At 40.7% G+C, this 15,097-nt stretch overlaps 2 non-coding genes across 2 annotated transcripts; one reads left to right on the top strand and one right to left on the bottom strand.

Annotated features, from left to right (window-relative positions):
• Window positions 1-2,587: 2,587 nt before the first annotated feature.
• LOC141728366 (5S ribosomal RNA) lies at window positions 2,588-2,706 on the bottom strand. Its single transcript, XR_012579295.1, has one exon. It is a non-coding gene; the product is annotated as a 5S ribosomal RNA (ribosomal RNA).
• Window positions 2,698-2,772, top strand: TRNAK-CUU (transfer RNA lysine (anticodon CUU)). The gene has a single exon. It is a non-coding gene; the product is annotated as a tRNA-Lys (tRNA).
• Window positions 2,773-15,097: the final 12,325 nt, after the last annotated feature.

The following is a 15,097-nucleotide window of genomic DNA, read 5'->3' as shown; positions in this document are numbered from 1 at the left end:
GAAGTAGGAAAGGGAATCTACAAGGGAACAGCCATTTGAAGAAAAGAGGAATAGAATTAGAGGGATAGCAGCATAAAAAGGAAGATGAGATGGGGACCCAGGTGTGGGGATTTGGGGTCTGAAATGCATGGAGTGGGTACCATGATGGGGGTGGGACAAGACACATGCAAAGCACTGAGTGAGCAGGCAGGAAAGGGAGTCTCTGTACTTGTATTCACTTGTGCCCCTGGGACCCTAAAAAGCTTATTTTGATTCACAGTAGTGAAAAAGACCTCCAGTGGTATTTTTAACTAGTCTTCAGGGCAATTAAAACAGTGGTCAAAACTCAAAGTGCTGTATTGTGAATGAGAAATAAGACATGAGCACAAATTGTATCTTTAAGAGGCCACTATAAGTTGCAATCCCCACTGTGACAAATAGAAAAGTGCATCATAATCTCTGCCCAGCTACTGAGCACAGGTGCCTGATGTTCCATAATGAGGAATTCAGACTCTGCTGGTTTTGTCACCAAACTCATCCATTGTTTTTCATCTTGTTAAATGGTGTATTCAAGGTTACAGTTTGGAGTCCTTTATATCCTTACAACTCTGCACATCTATTTAGTGAGTAAAAGAACACAAATCTCACTGCAAATTGCCATTCTAGGTATTATGTCCTCATCCTACTTACACCAGTTTAGTCCAGCCTTACCTCACTGCCCCTCAGACCCCAGGCTGCTGGGTAACAATCTTGACACCCCAGCTATTACATTTTTTCAGGCTAACTTGCACATTGGATGTAAGGTAGGTATTCAGATACAGGTAACATTTACAAAAGGTTCACTTAAAAGCACATATCTTCTCTTGCCTGGCAAATCAGGTTCTAGCTAAGCCTGAGAACAGAGGAAGAACTTCTGCATCGTATGTCTGGCTTCTAAAATGCTCTTGCAATATTGCAATACAGTTCTTCCCATAAGAGAGATTAAAAAAAAGAGAGATTAAAAAGTCTAAGGACATGAAAATCAAGCAAGATGAACAGCCACTAAGACAGATGTGCAGCTACCTCCTGCTGATCTGTCCCACAGCAAAACCTTTCATTTCGAGCTTTACTTCTCATGTGTTCTCATGCATGTTTATATCCATTTCCTCACCTGCCAGGGAGAAAATTGTCAAGATGTTCTCAATTTTGACATCAATACAAAGTCTATTGTATAGATAATTGTCCTAGCTTGCTATTTCCATCAGAGCATTTATGCCTTACACCCCACTGCATCATATCAATGTAACTTAATTGGTCTCTGCTGACCAGGTATTTTACAACCCAGGTTTGCTATGTGTAAATTCTTGCATAGTAGATTTCAAATCCTGTCCTTACCTCACAATACATGTCCATCACTTAATTAATATTTGTTTTTCATTTCCATGCCAGTGATTTTTCCATAGAGCCTTCACCTTAAAATTTGCTTTCCCAATGCCTCCAAAATTACTTGCTTGTCTGCCTTCATGCTCCTCTTTTTCATATCACTCTTTCTTTTGTTTTGGTTTCTCAAACCTTTTACCACATAAATCACTGTTGTGCTGCAGTAACTGTTTTACTCATTTGTTCTCTGGCACACAGTATCAGGATGAGGTTCTTACACATCATTTATTTCATTGCCTTGCAGTTCTCCCTCATCTAATCAGCTCTCAAATCAAGCTTTGGTAGCCTCTGGAGAATGGGTTCTATGTTTTCCCTCTAACAGTGATGATGTGAAAGGTGAAAACATTGTAGTCAGTTGAAAAGAATGAATGTATTAATTGTCAGGCTCTAAAGCAACTTTCATAGAGCCACTCTTCTTGACCACATGCAGAGCAGTGATTGCTAATACTTACATATCTAAAGATGCATGAAACAATACATATTTCTATGAAAAATATTCTATATTTTCTTTCTTGTGATTTTCCAATCAAGACAGAAATTACTCCACCACTGTCCTGGGGTGACGTTATGATGCTTGTATATCCCCATTCATCTGTTCTGTACCTTTAAGACCGGCACTGAAGAGTGGAAGTTTTGTTTGGGTTTCTCTTATCAGGACACAGAGACAAGCCGTAGACAGAGCTGTTTTTTTTTACTTCCAGCTTTGGGGCTTGCTGCTTTTGCTTGCTGCTTTTGCTTGCTCTCTTTTTCTGCTCTTGCTTCTGCTCTGCTTTCTGCCTCTGCTTATTAGCTAGTTCTAGCTAAACAGTCCACATTGCTTCCTGGACTGTTTCTCCTCTCCTGTTCCTGTGACCATCTCGAACCTGCTCCGGACTGGGACCCGGGAACACCAAGGGTTCGGCTGCAGCGGCTGGCCCAGCGCCGGAGGGACTGAGAACAGAGGAACCACCCCCGAAAGAGACTTTCTGATTTTGCCATCTTTCTCAGAGCGGTGTCATCGGGTATTGTTCATTTTGTGTGCTGGGGGGTGCGGGGCCAGTCAAATAAACAGGTTCTTTCCACCTCTCTCCGAGGAATTTTTTCCCGAACCGGTTGGGGGGAAGGGCCGTGTGGGTTTCGCTTTCTGGAGGGGCCCTCCTTTGCAGATTCTTTAACAAATTTGCCCTAAACCAGTACAAATTTTTGGAAGTGCCTACGGCACCCGGTATTCCCAGGCGGTCTCCCATCCAAGTACTAACCGGGCCCGACCCTGCTTAGCTTCCGAGATCAGACGAGATCGGGCGTTCTCAGGGTGGTATGGCCGTAGGCTAGCTCAGTCGGTAGAGCATGAGACTCTTAATCTCAGGGTCGTGGGTTCGAGCCCCATGTTGGGCGCCAAAAATTTGTACTGGTTTAGGGCAAATTTGTTAAAGAATCTGCAAAGGAGGGCCCCTCCAGAAAGCGAAACCCACACGGCCCTTCCCCCCAACCGGTTCGGGAAAAAATTCCTCGGAGAGAGGTGGAAAGAACCTGTTTATTTGACTGGCCCCGCACCCCCCAGCACACAAAATGAACAATACCCGATGACACCGCTCTGAGAAAGATGGCAAAATCAGAAAGTCTCTTTCGGGGGTGGTTCCTCTGTTCTCAGTCCCTCCGGCGCTGGGCCAGCCGCTGCAGCCGAACCCTTGGTGTTCCCGGGTCCCAGTCCGGAGCAGGTTCGAGATGGTCACAGGAACAGGAGAGGAGAAACAGTCCAGGAAGCAATGTGGACTGTTTAGCTAGAACTAGCTAATAAGCAGAGGCAGAAAGCAGAGCAGAAGCAAGAGCAGAAAAAGAGAGCAAGCAAAAGCAGCAAGCAAAAGCAGCAAGCCCCAAAGCTGGAAGTAAAAAAAAACAGCTCTGTCTACGGCTTGTCTCTGTGTCCTGATAAGAGAAACCCAAACAAAACTTCCACTCTTCAGTGCCGGTCTTAAAGGTACAGAACAGATGAATGGGGATATACAAGCATCATAACGTCACCCCAGGACAACCACCATTCAAATAATCTGTTATCTGCAGTAAATAGAGACAGCAATAACCTACAAAAACTCTCATTCTAATTTTCCACTTGGTGAACAAGACTAGTTTTTTTTTTTTATTTTTGGTATGTTCTGAATGTTATTAATTATTAAAAAGACCATGGTAATCATAGCTACAACCTTTGGAAAATAGAAATTAATCTCTTCATATGCAAGTGAATAGCATTTCTCCCACTGGATGGTAAAATCTTGAGTTCAGGTAGTGTGAAACAAAATAGTTTCCACTTTTTGAGACAGAAAGGTTAATTTAGGTTAACTGATCTTTAAGACTTGTAGTGTTTTGTCTTCTGGCTGATTACCAGGGTAATGTTGAATTTGATTGCATTTTACTGAAGAAGAAACTGATACCCTTGATCCAACAACCTTTTTCTTACCTGACCTGTCCCCTTACTCCCTTTCTGCACCCATTTTAGGGGTTTTAAGTGTTCCTAATTGAAATTCAAATATGAATACACTTTTTTTTTCTTTCCTTCTTTTGTCTTCATCAAGGAGGTATCTGAATACTAAACCAAACAACCTTTTCTGCCAACAAATCTGAAATGCCAGCATTGTGCACTTTATGAATATATAGAGAGAGTGGGAGGGCAGGAGTTTCAAAAGCCATCAAAAGAGGACAGAGTGGAACTTAGAGACCAAAGGGAGTAATAATGCCAAGTCTGAACTACATCCAAGGTCTGAACTATCAAAAGACAGCTGAACACTGTGCTATGGAAAGGGAATGTGCCATGACCATTGAAGGCATGGTTTACAGGGCACCTCTAAAAGGGAATTTGCATGAAAGGAAGGCTGGACAAAGTCACTTTTTCTTAAAAAACAGTAGAAACATACCTAAGGAGAGACTTGAATGGATGAAAAAGAAAACAAATGTCCTGTAACAGGAGAAGGGAAACTTGTCCCCACAACACCTGGCTGATGGTGAGCTCTGTGGGGCTCCACTTGCAGCTGTATTGGTTGGGAGAACACTGGAGAGCCAGGACAGTGGCACACAGAGACCATAGGACAGAAAGAAGCTGCTCTGATTCACCTGGCATAGAAGACTAATAGTCAAGCCAGAACATGACAGAGAAGTAAATCCCCAGATCAGCTGTAGTATTAGGGAGATTAAAGAGAATCTTTTAAGTACCCTAATGAATTTTCAAAGTCTAGTCCTAACAGATGCCTCAGGAAAAAGTGACTAGGAAAAAAATTTTAATTGAAATAATAGATGCAAATAGAACCTAATTTCTGAGAAACCATGCAGGGTGTTTGAGAATCAAAATAACTTTATTGATCTCAAAGCATTCTGGAAAGATGCAAGTGTCTGTTTGGAGGCAGGTACCATCAGGTACAGGGAAAAACAAAGTTCCTCTGCTCTGTATTATCTTATGTCCTTCTGGCCAATAGCAGCAGGTTTAAGAAAACATGTATTGTCACAAAGAAAATATAAAAATATAAAAGGCTGTGGTTTGTTGTGACCCAAAAGAGAAAAAAGTGCTTGACCCTTATTGTTCATGAGATCTAACAGCAGTTAGACCATGAATAAAACATGAAGTAAGCTTTAGAACTCAAACCTTTAGATGGAGTCCGTGATCCATGTGAGTCTACCGATCAGCACAACCTCTCTGAGGTCTTTTCAAATTATCAGCACATGGCAGGTTCCCCACTTTGGTACTAAACTAGTGCTACACATGGTAATAGGTGACAGGCCTGCATTTACAGCTCTTGAGGCCTGGCACCACAAATGCTCTTGTCCATCACCCTTGTGTTTGGTTGGTGATTTTTGTTAATCACTAAGACTTGTTGGCTTGCAAGCACTTTGGTTGTGTCTTTCACAGAGAAATCAAGACTGAAAGCAAAACAATCTTTAAGACACAAAACAAAAATAAAACCACTGCAAGGATAGCCCATAACTGGCTCTCAGACATCATCTGAGAACGCATATATTATGTTCCTCAATATTGCTATACAGACAATTTTAATATTAGTTTTGCAACAGCTCATAATGAAGAGAGGAAAGCAAAGACTGGTGAACCAGTCCAAGGTGACATGGAATACAAGACCAAATGTCCAGCGTTTCAGGACGAAGAGCACAAGACTGAATAAGGTGCAGAAAATCTAACTTCAGTTATTCTCTTCCCATTTCCTAAGTGTCTGACAGAAAGTTTCTCAAGTGTCTAAGCCTTATCTTTAATAGGTACCTAAGGTGCCTGTTGATCTTATTATTTGTTCTGTTTAACTGTCTTAATTGCTTTGGTACTTCTAGGAAAAAAGTATTAAGGCTATCAGTCTGCAGATTGAAAACTATTTAGAACTTGGAAACAACAGGACAAACATGAATCAGTAATCTCTTGTCCCATTGCTGGGATTAGTGCTGGAACCAGTTTAATTAAGCATTTTCATAAGTTAAAGCTATTTCATAATAAAATCCCCAAGTTTGCAGATAGCACTGAGCTTTTTCTGGTGGTCCAGTGCTATTCCAAAGTCAAGTAACTACAGAAAGAACTGATGTGGACAGAAAGGTGGCAGATATATTCAAGGCAGAGAAATATGAAGTGATGCAAAAGTAATGTGAAACTTACCTCCTTTATGTTCAACTTCTACCTAACAGAGAAGTTATCTTGGAGTACTCATTGACAGGTCAAAAAATAACTAAATAAAGAGCAGCAGCCAAAATGGCCAATAAAATATTTAACATCATCAGGAGGGGATCTAGGAATAAAATCAAGGGCATCATTTTGCTTCTATATATAACCAAGTCCTGTACTGAATTCTGTGGGTTATTCTGGCCTTCATATCTCAAGAGAAATGGAGTGGAGTTAGAGAAAGTGCCAACAAAGGCAACTGCAAAAAATTAAGGCTGTGAAGCAGCTGCTTTACTCTAAGAGATTTAAAGGGCTGGGATCTTGAAGGGAGAGACTGACAAGAGAATGTGACTCAGATTTTAAAGATCTATAAGGTGGAAGGCAAATGAAATTCAAAAATCACAGCACATCTCACCTAATCATATTTTTAATGACTTTAATAAAAGAAGTGTGGATGCTGGGGCAGTATCAAGGTAATGGATCACTGAAAGTGCTGAAGTTTGCATACCCTCCTTAAATAGAATTGAATTTTTCAAACATTCGAGGCAGAGCATTGGGTTGGTAGGGTTTGATCTGATTGGGTTGGATAGGGTTTGATCTGACCTGCCAGGATGATTCTTGGGTTCAGGAGATCTCTGACCCTAGGGCTGCAGTAGTACAGCCTCCCTCCTCAGGCTTTTCCCCAAATTAATTATTTGAAGGAAAAGGAAACAAACTCTGCTTGCAGCTCCCCTATAAATCATAAATCTTTCCCCAGTTGCCAGTCACATGGTCACATAATTTCTAATGTGCACAATATGCAAATTGATTGATTGTAATTGTCCTTTTTTTGAGGGGGGGGGAGGTGGAGAGGATATGATACTAAGCTGACATAACAGACAATGTCTTTGATGAAGATGTGGATTTTCTCACCCTTTCTGTGTCCAGAATTAGAGTACCAACTGAAGGTTTTGCAGGTGGTGCTTGCTGTTTGTCAGACAAAACCTATATTTTATGTGTACCCAGATACAGACCTTAACCACAAGCCTGGATAAAGTCTTTCCTCTTTGAACAAATAATTCTGTTAAAATCATAGAGAGAAGCTGTTCTTATCTTTATTTTCACATTTGAAGAACTGTTAACTTCTGATGTGACTGCCAGGGCTTATTTTTAATGAGGAATTGTTTATACTGACAACTGCATTCAGGCAGTTGAGATGAAATATTTTCACTGAACAAAAGGAAAAACCTTACTGCCCTTCTTACCCATTAAACAAGAGGGTAGTCCCCACTCACTGTTGCAAACTGATCTTTTATTCAGTCATATGTGTCACAGCTTTCTCTTTGTAAAGTGGGGACAATAACAGTAAGATTGGCTATAAAAGTAATGTTTTCTTCCATGACAGCAAAGTCGAGATGAGCGATGACTGAGCACTTAAATCTCCCAGATGCTTTGTTGAAGTGTTCAGCAAAGTGGACTCAGGCTCCTCTTGCACCATTCTTCAGAAGGCCATGAATATGGTTCAGATACTCCCGTGGAATTTTATGTTTTTTTACATATTCATAAGGCAAGAGCAGCTCTGGTTTTCATTCTTATTTTCAGCCCGGAGCTTAGCACCCGAGGATTATAGGAGTGGAACTAAAACCTCCAGAATTTACATTCCCAGTTTCTTTCAGACAAAAGGAACAAAACAAATTTCCCTCCTTGGCAATGGCTTCATTGTCCTAAAAAAAACCTCAAAGAGTGAGCAGGGTAATTAATATTCATTGTTTATCCTCATGAAGGAAAGGAGTTTTCATGGCAAGCTAGGTGAACTAAGCCCTGGAGAAAGGCAGGCATTACATTGCCTGCTGTTTCCTTGCCTTGCTATCTCCTGGTTCATAAAGCAAGTGCTTTGTCTCCCTGCAGGACCTGACAGCCCAAGTTATGGGTCATTGCCTCCCTGCAAAGCAAGAGAGAACAAAAGAGCACGATGTTTGTGGAAATGCTTCTTGCAGACCAAGCACGTTGTGTTGGCTGGGAAGACAGGAGGAAAAGGAGACTGGCACACCTCCATGGCAGCAAGGCTGCACCTGTGAGTGGGGGAATGGGGAGCCCACACCTCCTCCTCTGGGAAACAATCAGAGAATTTCCATCTGGTGAGGCAACTCAGAAGTATTTGCAATTCAGGAAAACCAGGTTAATGAAATATCTCATGCTATGAAATGCCAAATTGAAATATTTCCTGTTGGCATGACAAGCTTTTCTCTTTGTCAGGCTGCTCAGCTGTCTCTGTCAGGTTCTCAGCGCACGAGCTCCAGGGGAAGGAAAACCCTTTGGGGCTGCCTCATGCACCCTTTTGCAGAGCTCAGCCACAGTATATGAATCTGTACATGTACAGATACATATACACAGAATATATATCAAAGTATATGTATCCAAAATGGAGGTAAAACTGACCTGGAGACAACCTGGGCTCACAGCTTGTCACATGCTGCAGGGTGGAAGGTTTGCAAGCCATGATTGTGAGAAATCACGCAAAAATCTCACAGGAAATCAGGATTTCAGGATAATTATAAAATCTGTATTAATCCAAATCATAGAAAGAGCTAAGTTTTGAAAAGGAATGTTTAGGCTGATGTTAATACAACGTGACAGGTTGGGTTGTGAACCGGTGGGTTTAAAAAGAGCAGAGTTAAGGTGGAAAAGTTTTCAACAGATCTGGGACCTTCAAATGTCAGGGATTGTCCAGCATGTACACCCCTTACTTTAATTTATCTTCATTTAACCCCTGTTTCTGCCACTTCTGTTGTTTTCTACCACTGGATCATAAAAATTCTTATTTGGATTCAATGTGAGTGACTCACAGTAAACTATGCATTCAGCAGTAATAGAGAAATTTTGGTGTGTATCCAAAAATAATTTGATTTTTACTCATTTGGTTGCTATGCCAAATAATTTAATGAATGTTTTCTGAAACAAAATGTCAGCCTGTGGCATGACTGCAAACTATTCAATAGATGTATTCTTACCTGTGTTCATTATTCTTGTAAATCTGCATTAAAACATTGGCTGACCTCAGTGATTGATGTAAGCACTCAACTTCATGAATTACATATTCTCCTATTCTCCTAATTAAGCCTTTTCTGTAGCTTACTGTCCCAAGTAAACTGGGAGATACACATTCTTCATGTATATTTAAAGTCATATAACATTACAGAAAAAAGAAGTATTAAAAAAACCCAAACAATAACAACACAACACAGGCTAGAGATGTTCTGAGCCCAGTGAAAACCTGACAGGCAGTGGGAAATTCTTTCTTTCCAGCCATAGCAACCACACAGAAGAGATTCACATCTGTGAATCTCAGTCTTTCAGACTCTGCAGATCAAACTAGTTTTGGATATTAGAAATATCCTTCTAAATTCTGAATTTTGCTGGCAACTTGCTGCCTCAACTAAAATCTATGGTAAAAGGGTCATGGCTTTTAGGAGAGTCAAAACACTGCCCCTTGCATAGAAGGCAGATACATTTAATGGGAACTTGCTGCCCTGGCTAATCTTCATGAGGTAGGTTCGGCTGACAGTGCAAGAGATGAGGTTTTCTTCTTCAGCCACTTTAACACTTTTAGAAAGAGACAAAGATTTATCAAGTGCAATAAATTATTAGGAGAGCAATTAATTTTTTACTTTCTAATTTAATATTTTCAATAATTTTTTTATCGTCTAGATCTGTTCCTTAAGTTCTATGGTAATCTGCAGCAGAGATGAAACCAATAAATGACTCTGCAAACACAAAATTAAATTCTCCACTCCTACATGTCTTCAAATGACATCAGTCCCTTGGGGTTTTTTTCCCTCAGAGGATTCCTTCCTGTGCATCATCACAGCATCATGGTTACTATGGGCAACATGTCTAGGCTAAGCCAGCTCTCTGGATTCCCTAGTCTTTCCTAGGAAAATAGATACTTTCAGAGGGCAATTCAACTTTCACTTTTGGCTGGATGAGAGGACTCACAACCAAAGAGTCTGGAAAGGGACGCACCTGGCTCACTGTCCCACCAAGTTAGCCAGGCAAACATAGGATAAACAGGGAGAAAAATTGGCCACACATAGTCCACAGCCATTGTAAAATATTTGGCTAGAGGTGAATTACTTGTGCAAATAAGATGGGCTACAAAAATATCCCACCAATCCATGGTTTTGGCATAGAGGGAGGCAAGCACCATGTTTGGCTTTACTTGGTTCTGCCTTTGCAGCATCTTTTTTCTCTTCAGTGATTTTCTTCTATCAGTGATATTTTATGAAAAACCTGGAAAACCTGAAGTCTCAGCAGTGTAAGAATGCAAGGCAGGGGCAAAGAAAATACCTAGTAAAATTTGTCAGATGTTGAGTCCCAAGAGCAGAACGGTAGTACAAGGCTCAAATATTGATTTTCAGCCAAAATGAAATTTTGTTGAAATCTGACAGCAAATGTCAGGTTTGCTTATGGGAAGGAATGAAAAGAGCAGAAAACAATGAAATACCACAAGCTCTATTCTCCTAGGAAATCAAGCAGGAAGTATGATTCAAATCCTCTATAAACTAATTTGTATGGCGAAAAATAGATATCTCTTGTCTCAAGCATTCTTTGTAAAACACACCAACCAAGACCACTGGTGCATCACAAGATGAATGAGACAATCTTTAGAAAATTAGGAAGTTTGTAGGAATAAGAATTTGTAGGAAATTTGCATATGATACTGCTCCAGGCAAAAGAATAGAATAAGAGATTTTTTTTCCAAAAACACAGCATGGATTTTCAACCTGGTATGATAAAATTACCTGCCTGCAATTAAATGGCACTGCACAAACACTATTGCATATTGCATTTAAATAGCATTTCTTCTAAGAGCAGATGGATAAGTGGCTGGCTTCACAAGTGCCACATTTTCATGACCTGGAAAGTTTCTTAACTTCAATCCTCATTTTCATTTACTTAAACAATAATGATGAAAGAACAGGATGCTTCAGGCAGACTCAGGTTAATAGGTTAATAGGTATAAATTGTGCTCTGGAGTATGGACTCTTTCAAGTCAGTTATTGATTCTCATAAAACAGCCTGCATCTAATTAATTTTTATCTTACTGTAGAAAGTGTATATGAATTAACCACATGAAAAAAGGTCAAATCCTGAAATTTGTGTTCAGTTTTCAGTTCAATATTTATTGAAGTACCATTCCCACTGAAGTGCAGCCAGAGATCAAAGGAAAGCTCACTTTTTTCATTGGTGCTTTTAGACACACACACACACACACACACCAGAGTTTATCAAGTGTTCTGGAATTTCATTTAAACCACCCAACTCCCAGATAAGTGTACTGATACCTGGGCTATGGCTCTATTCATGATGTGTTTATGTTAATCAGGAGTATTTTTACCTGGAATATCATCTTGGACATGAGAAACATCCCCAAAGCAAGTTGCCACAACTAGTGCATTTCTTTCTGAAAGTTTCATGATTGAGAAATTTTTGTTTTGCAACACAGTGGAAAAAAATATAACCAGTTCCTGAGCCACTCCATGATTTGTGTTATAGACATTGAGAACTGCCGACATTGGGATGTTGCTGGACAAAAAATGAGAGTGGGGCTCATTTTCTCAGACTGGCATATCCATGGAAAAGGAATTATGGAATGGAATTATTCACCCTCCACTTCCCTTATCACCAGAGAGAAGCAAGCTCTCATGAGAATAATCCCATGCTATCATGCACAGCTAAAATAGAGCAGACAAATCAAATCTCAAATGTGCAGTTTTCCCTCTATTACTTCAGAGGACCTTAGTGATGAGCAACTGAGGTGCAAATTTCTTCAGAAGATGAGGCAAATCCCAGAGCAAGGGCTCTTTCCCTGAACGGGCAAGGCCATGGAGCAGGGAAGGCATGCCTGTTGTCACTCTCCAGGTCCATCACCAAGGTGGTGGCAGAAGCCAGGCTGCTCCTGTGGTTCCCAAACCATGGCACCTGGGGCCATTCCATGTAGCAGGTTGCTTTGTCCAGATAAAGTTTATTTGCTTGGCCACTTTCCATACAGGCTTGAAATATATGGACTTTCTCCTGTGAATGTGGGACATCTCTCCACAGTTACACCCCAGGGGACTAAAAGAAAGAACTATTTCATGGCTGGAGTGTAGTGAGATACACCAACCTCTACTTAATGGTTGTTTTTTGCTAGCTTTAATATATAATTGCTTCAATGTAATTGCTTTAACACAGTGCACTTTATGGTATATCAACTAGTGGTTTTAGATTTTATACTGTGCACTAAGTAATTCTAATTAAGATCTGTCTGTTCATTTTTCTTAATAAATAACTTATCTTTTAGAAATATATCTAATTTGCCATCATTCAACTTGCAGGACAAAGTTGCAAAACCTAAACTGTTAACAAAATCTGAGGCTAAGGAAGGATTTTCCTTCATTTAAACCCCTTTCTAGGAAGGAGTTTAATACACCAAAAAGTCCATTCTGCACTTTAGACTCAGAGAGAGCTTTGCTAGCAAACTTTGTCTGAAGCATCCACAACATTCCATGAGATTGCAATTCCATCCAGCACTTTGCAGCAATGATGGTATTTAGGTCTTGGGGGAAAAAAAAAAAACCCATATTCGCTTCATCTTTAATAAAATTACTTCAGTGCCACTTGCCCCACCTGTAAGTTCATCTGGTTACTTGAAATATCTTACTGTTGAGAGAGACTTCAAGCTGGGTTTTGGACCCAGAAACCCTCTTGGGGAGTACTTAGCAACTGATGCACCAGAAGATGCAACAGTTTCTGTTTAGATACTGATTTAATTAGATGGAAGTGACATCCAGCACAATGAATATTTACTTCTTGATGATCAAAAATAACACCCACACAATAATACAGCTGTTGTTTTCAACCTCTTCCACTCAGACATGCTTCTAAAATGTGTTCATTTGTTATAATGAAGCACTGCATTGGCAGCTGTGTTTCTCCTGTGATGAGTTTGATCTCCTTTGAGCACCATGAGTTTGCTTTACTTTATCAGGGCCAGCCTGTGTCTCTTTTAGCCTGTGCTCAAGGAACCCAAGTGCACAACATTTGTCTGTCTTGAACTTCTGCTGCCTTTCAGCTCATCACAACAGTCTTTCCAAGATGTTTCAGCAGTAGGAGGGATTGAAATCCATACTGAAACTTGACCCTGACCTTCCTCAGTGGATTCAAGTAGAATTAAAGAGAGAGTGCCTAAACAAAACCATAAAGCCTGACTGTTACCTGTGAGCCAAGCCTCCAGGAGAACTCTGCTCTGGACGGCTGGCTGGTGCTGAGCTGCTCCTCTGCTGTCCCCTCCTTTGCAGACAGTGCCCACATCTCTCCTGTATATACAGTCAGTGGCTTCCCTGCCCTCCGTGTCTCTAACACTGTCTGCAAAGGGGCAGGGCTTTCTTAAAATCTTCTTACACAGGGAGCCTGGAAGAAACTGGCTGGAGGGAGCCCTTTGGGATTCAGTCTGTGTGCAATGTCACAGCACTTGGACACATGCATTGACTGAGGGACCATCCAAATCACACAAATCTGCTTCTGAGCTCCAGCATTAGTGTCAGAGCACAGCAATTGTCCCTGTACCAGAACTGGCAATTCATGGATGCAAAGTGAATGTCAGACTGGATTTAAAGCCCCCTCTGAAATTCATTGTACTTGAATATCTACCCATTTTTATCCTTTTCTGCAACATTAACTTTGTCTTTCAGCCCCACTGGAAATCATCTGGCCTCTCTCTGAAGGAATATATTCTGAGCATCCAATTCATTACTGCACTATAGAGAAAAATTTTCAAAGAAACTCTCTGCCAAGCATCCTGATAGCCAGCTGATGCAGAATTCTAAGTGTAAGGAAGTGACCATTTCTTGATATTTGTCACACTGCATGTATTAATAAGATGATTATTCCTTTTGATAAATGCTGGCAGCATAGGTAACCTCTTCAGAGAACAACACCAGAAATTTCTTGACAAAATTGTACAAATCAATACACCACTTACTTTTTTTTGGTGCTTTTTGTTGTTTTGGTGGTTTTTTCCTGTGTTTTGGAGGGGTTTTTTGTATCTGTTCGTAGTATATTTATTTATGGGCATAAGAGCATTTGTATAGGTCCAGCTACTCTGTTGTCCTGTCAGTACAGCAAACTAATACCAAAAGCTTTAGGTAAACCATGTAAGAAAAAGGTAAGATGTATTGTGCTTTCCTACTCATGCATCCATTCAATAATCCATGACTTAGGGATGTCCTGAGCTCATGGCTATTTGTGTGTTTAATCAGAACTGGTGGATTTTCACACCTTTTATAAACTGCTTTTACACTTTTTATACCTTCTGCCTCCACCTATCAAAATGATAACAGCTAATTTTGAGCTCATAACTTTGTAAATACAGTGGAGGCTGGTTTACCTTTTGTGTCTTACTTTGCACCCTATCAATACTAAATTTCATTTGCTATTTCATTACCCAATTTCTCAATAATGTTAGAATCATTGAATGTTATAGGTTGGAAGGAATTTCAAAAATCATCTAGTCCCAACCCCTTTGTACAGGGACACCTCCCACTAGACCAGGTTACTTGAGACCATCCAATATGGCCCGGAACACTGCCAGGGTTGGGGCATCCAGAGCCTCCCCAGGCAACCTCTTCTGGTTTCTTACCACCCTCACAGTAGAGAGTGAAGTTAATTTCTTCTAATACCTAACCTAAATATCCCCACTTCCAGTCTGTACCCATTATTCCTTGTCCCATGACCAGTTTTTGATGAAAAATCCCTCTCTGACTTCCCTTTTGGCCCCTTTCAGATACTGGGAGGTTGCTATGAGGCCTCCAAGCAAGCTTCTCTCTCCAGGATGAAAAATCCCAACATTTTCAGCCCATCTTCACAGAGATGATGTTCCAGTCCTCTTTGTGGCACTGCTCTGGACTTGCTCCCACAGTTCCATGTCCTTCTTATGTTGGGGACACCTGAACTGTACACAAAGCTCCAGGTCTCACAAGAGCAAAGTAGAGGAAGAGATTCATCTCCTCCATGCTGTGTGGTAGCAGGAGTGAATAACCTCCTTCCAGCAGGACCTGC

Source organism: Zonotrichia albicollis, chromosome 2 (assembly GCF_047830755.1).
Source record: "Zonotrichia albicollis isolate bZonAlb1 chromosome 2, bZonAlb1.hap1, whole genome shotgun sequence".
In the NCBI taxonomy this organism is placed as follows: Eukaryota; Metazoa; Chordata; class Aves; order Passeriformes; family Passerellidae; genus Zonotrichia; species Zonotrichia albicollis.
Note: the sequence above shows the minus strand (reverse complement) of the source record. Positions and strands in the feature narration are given on the sequence as shown.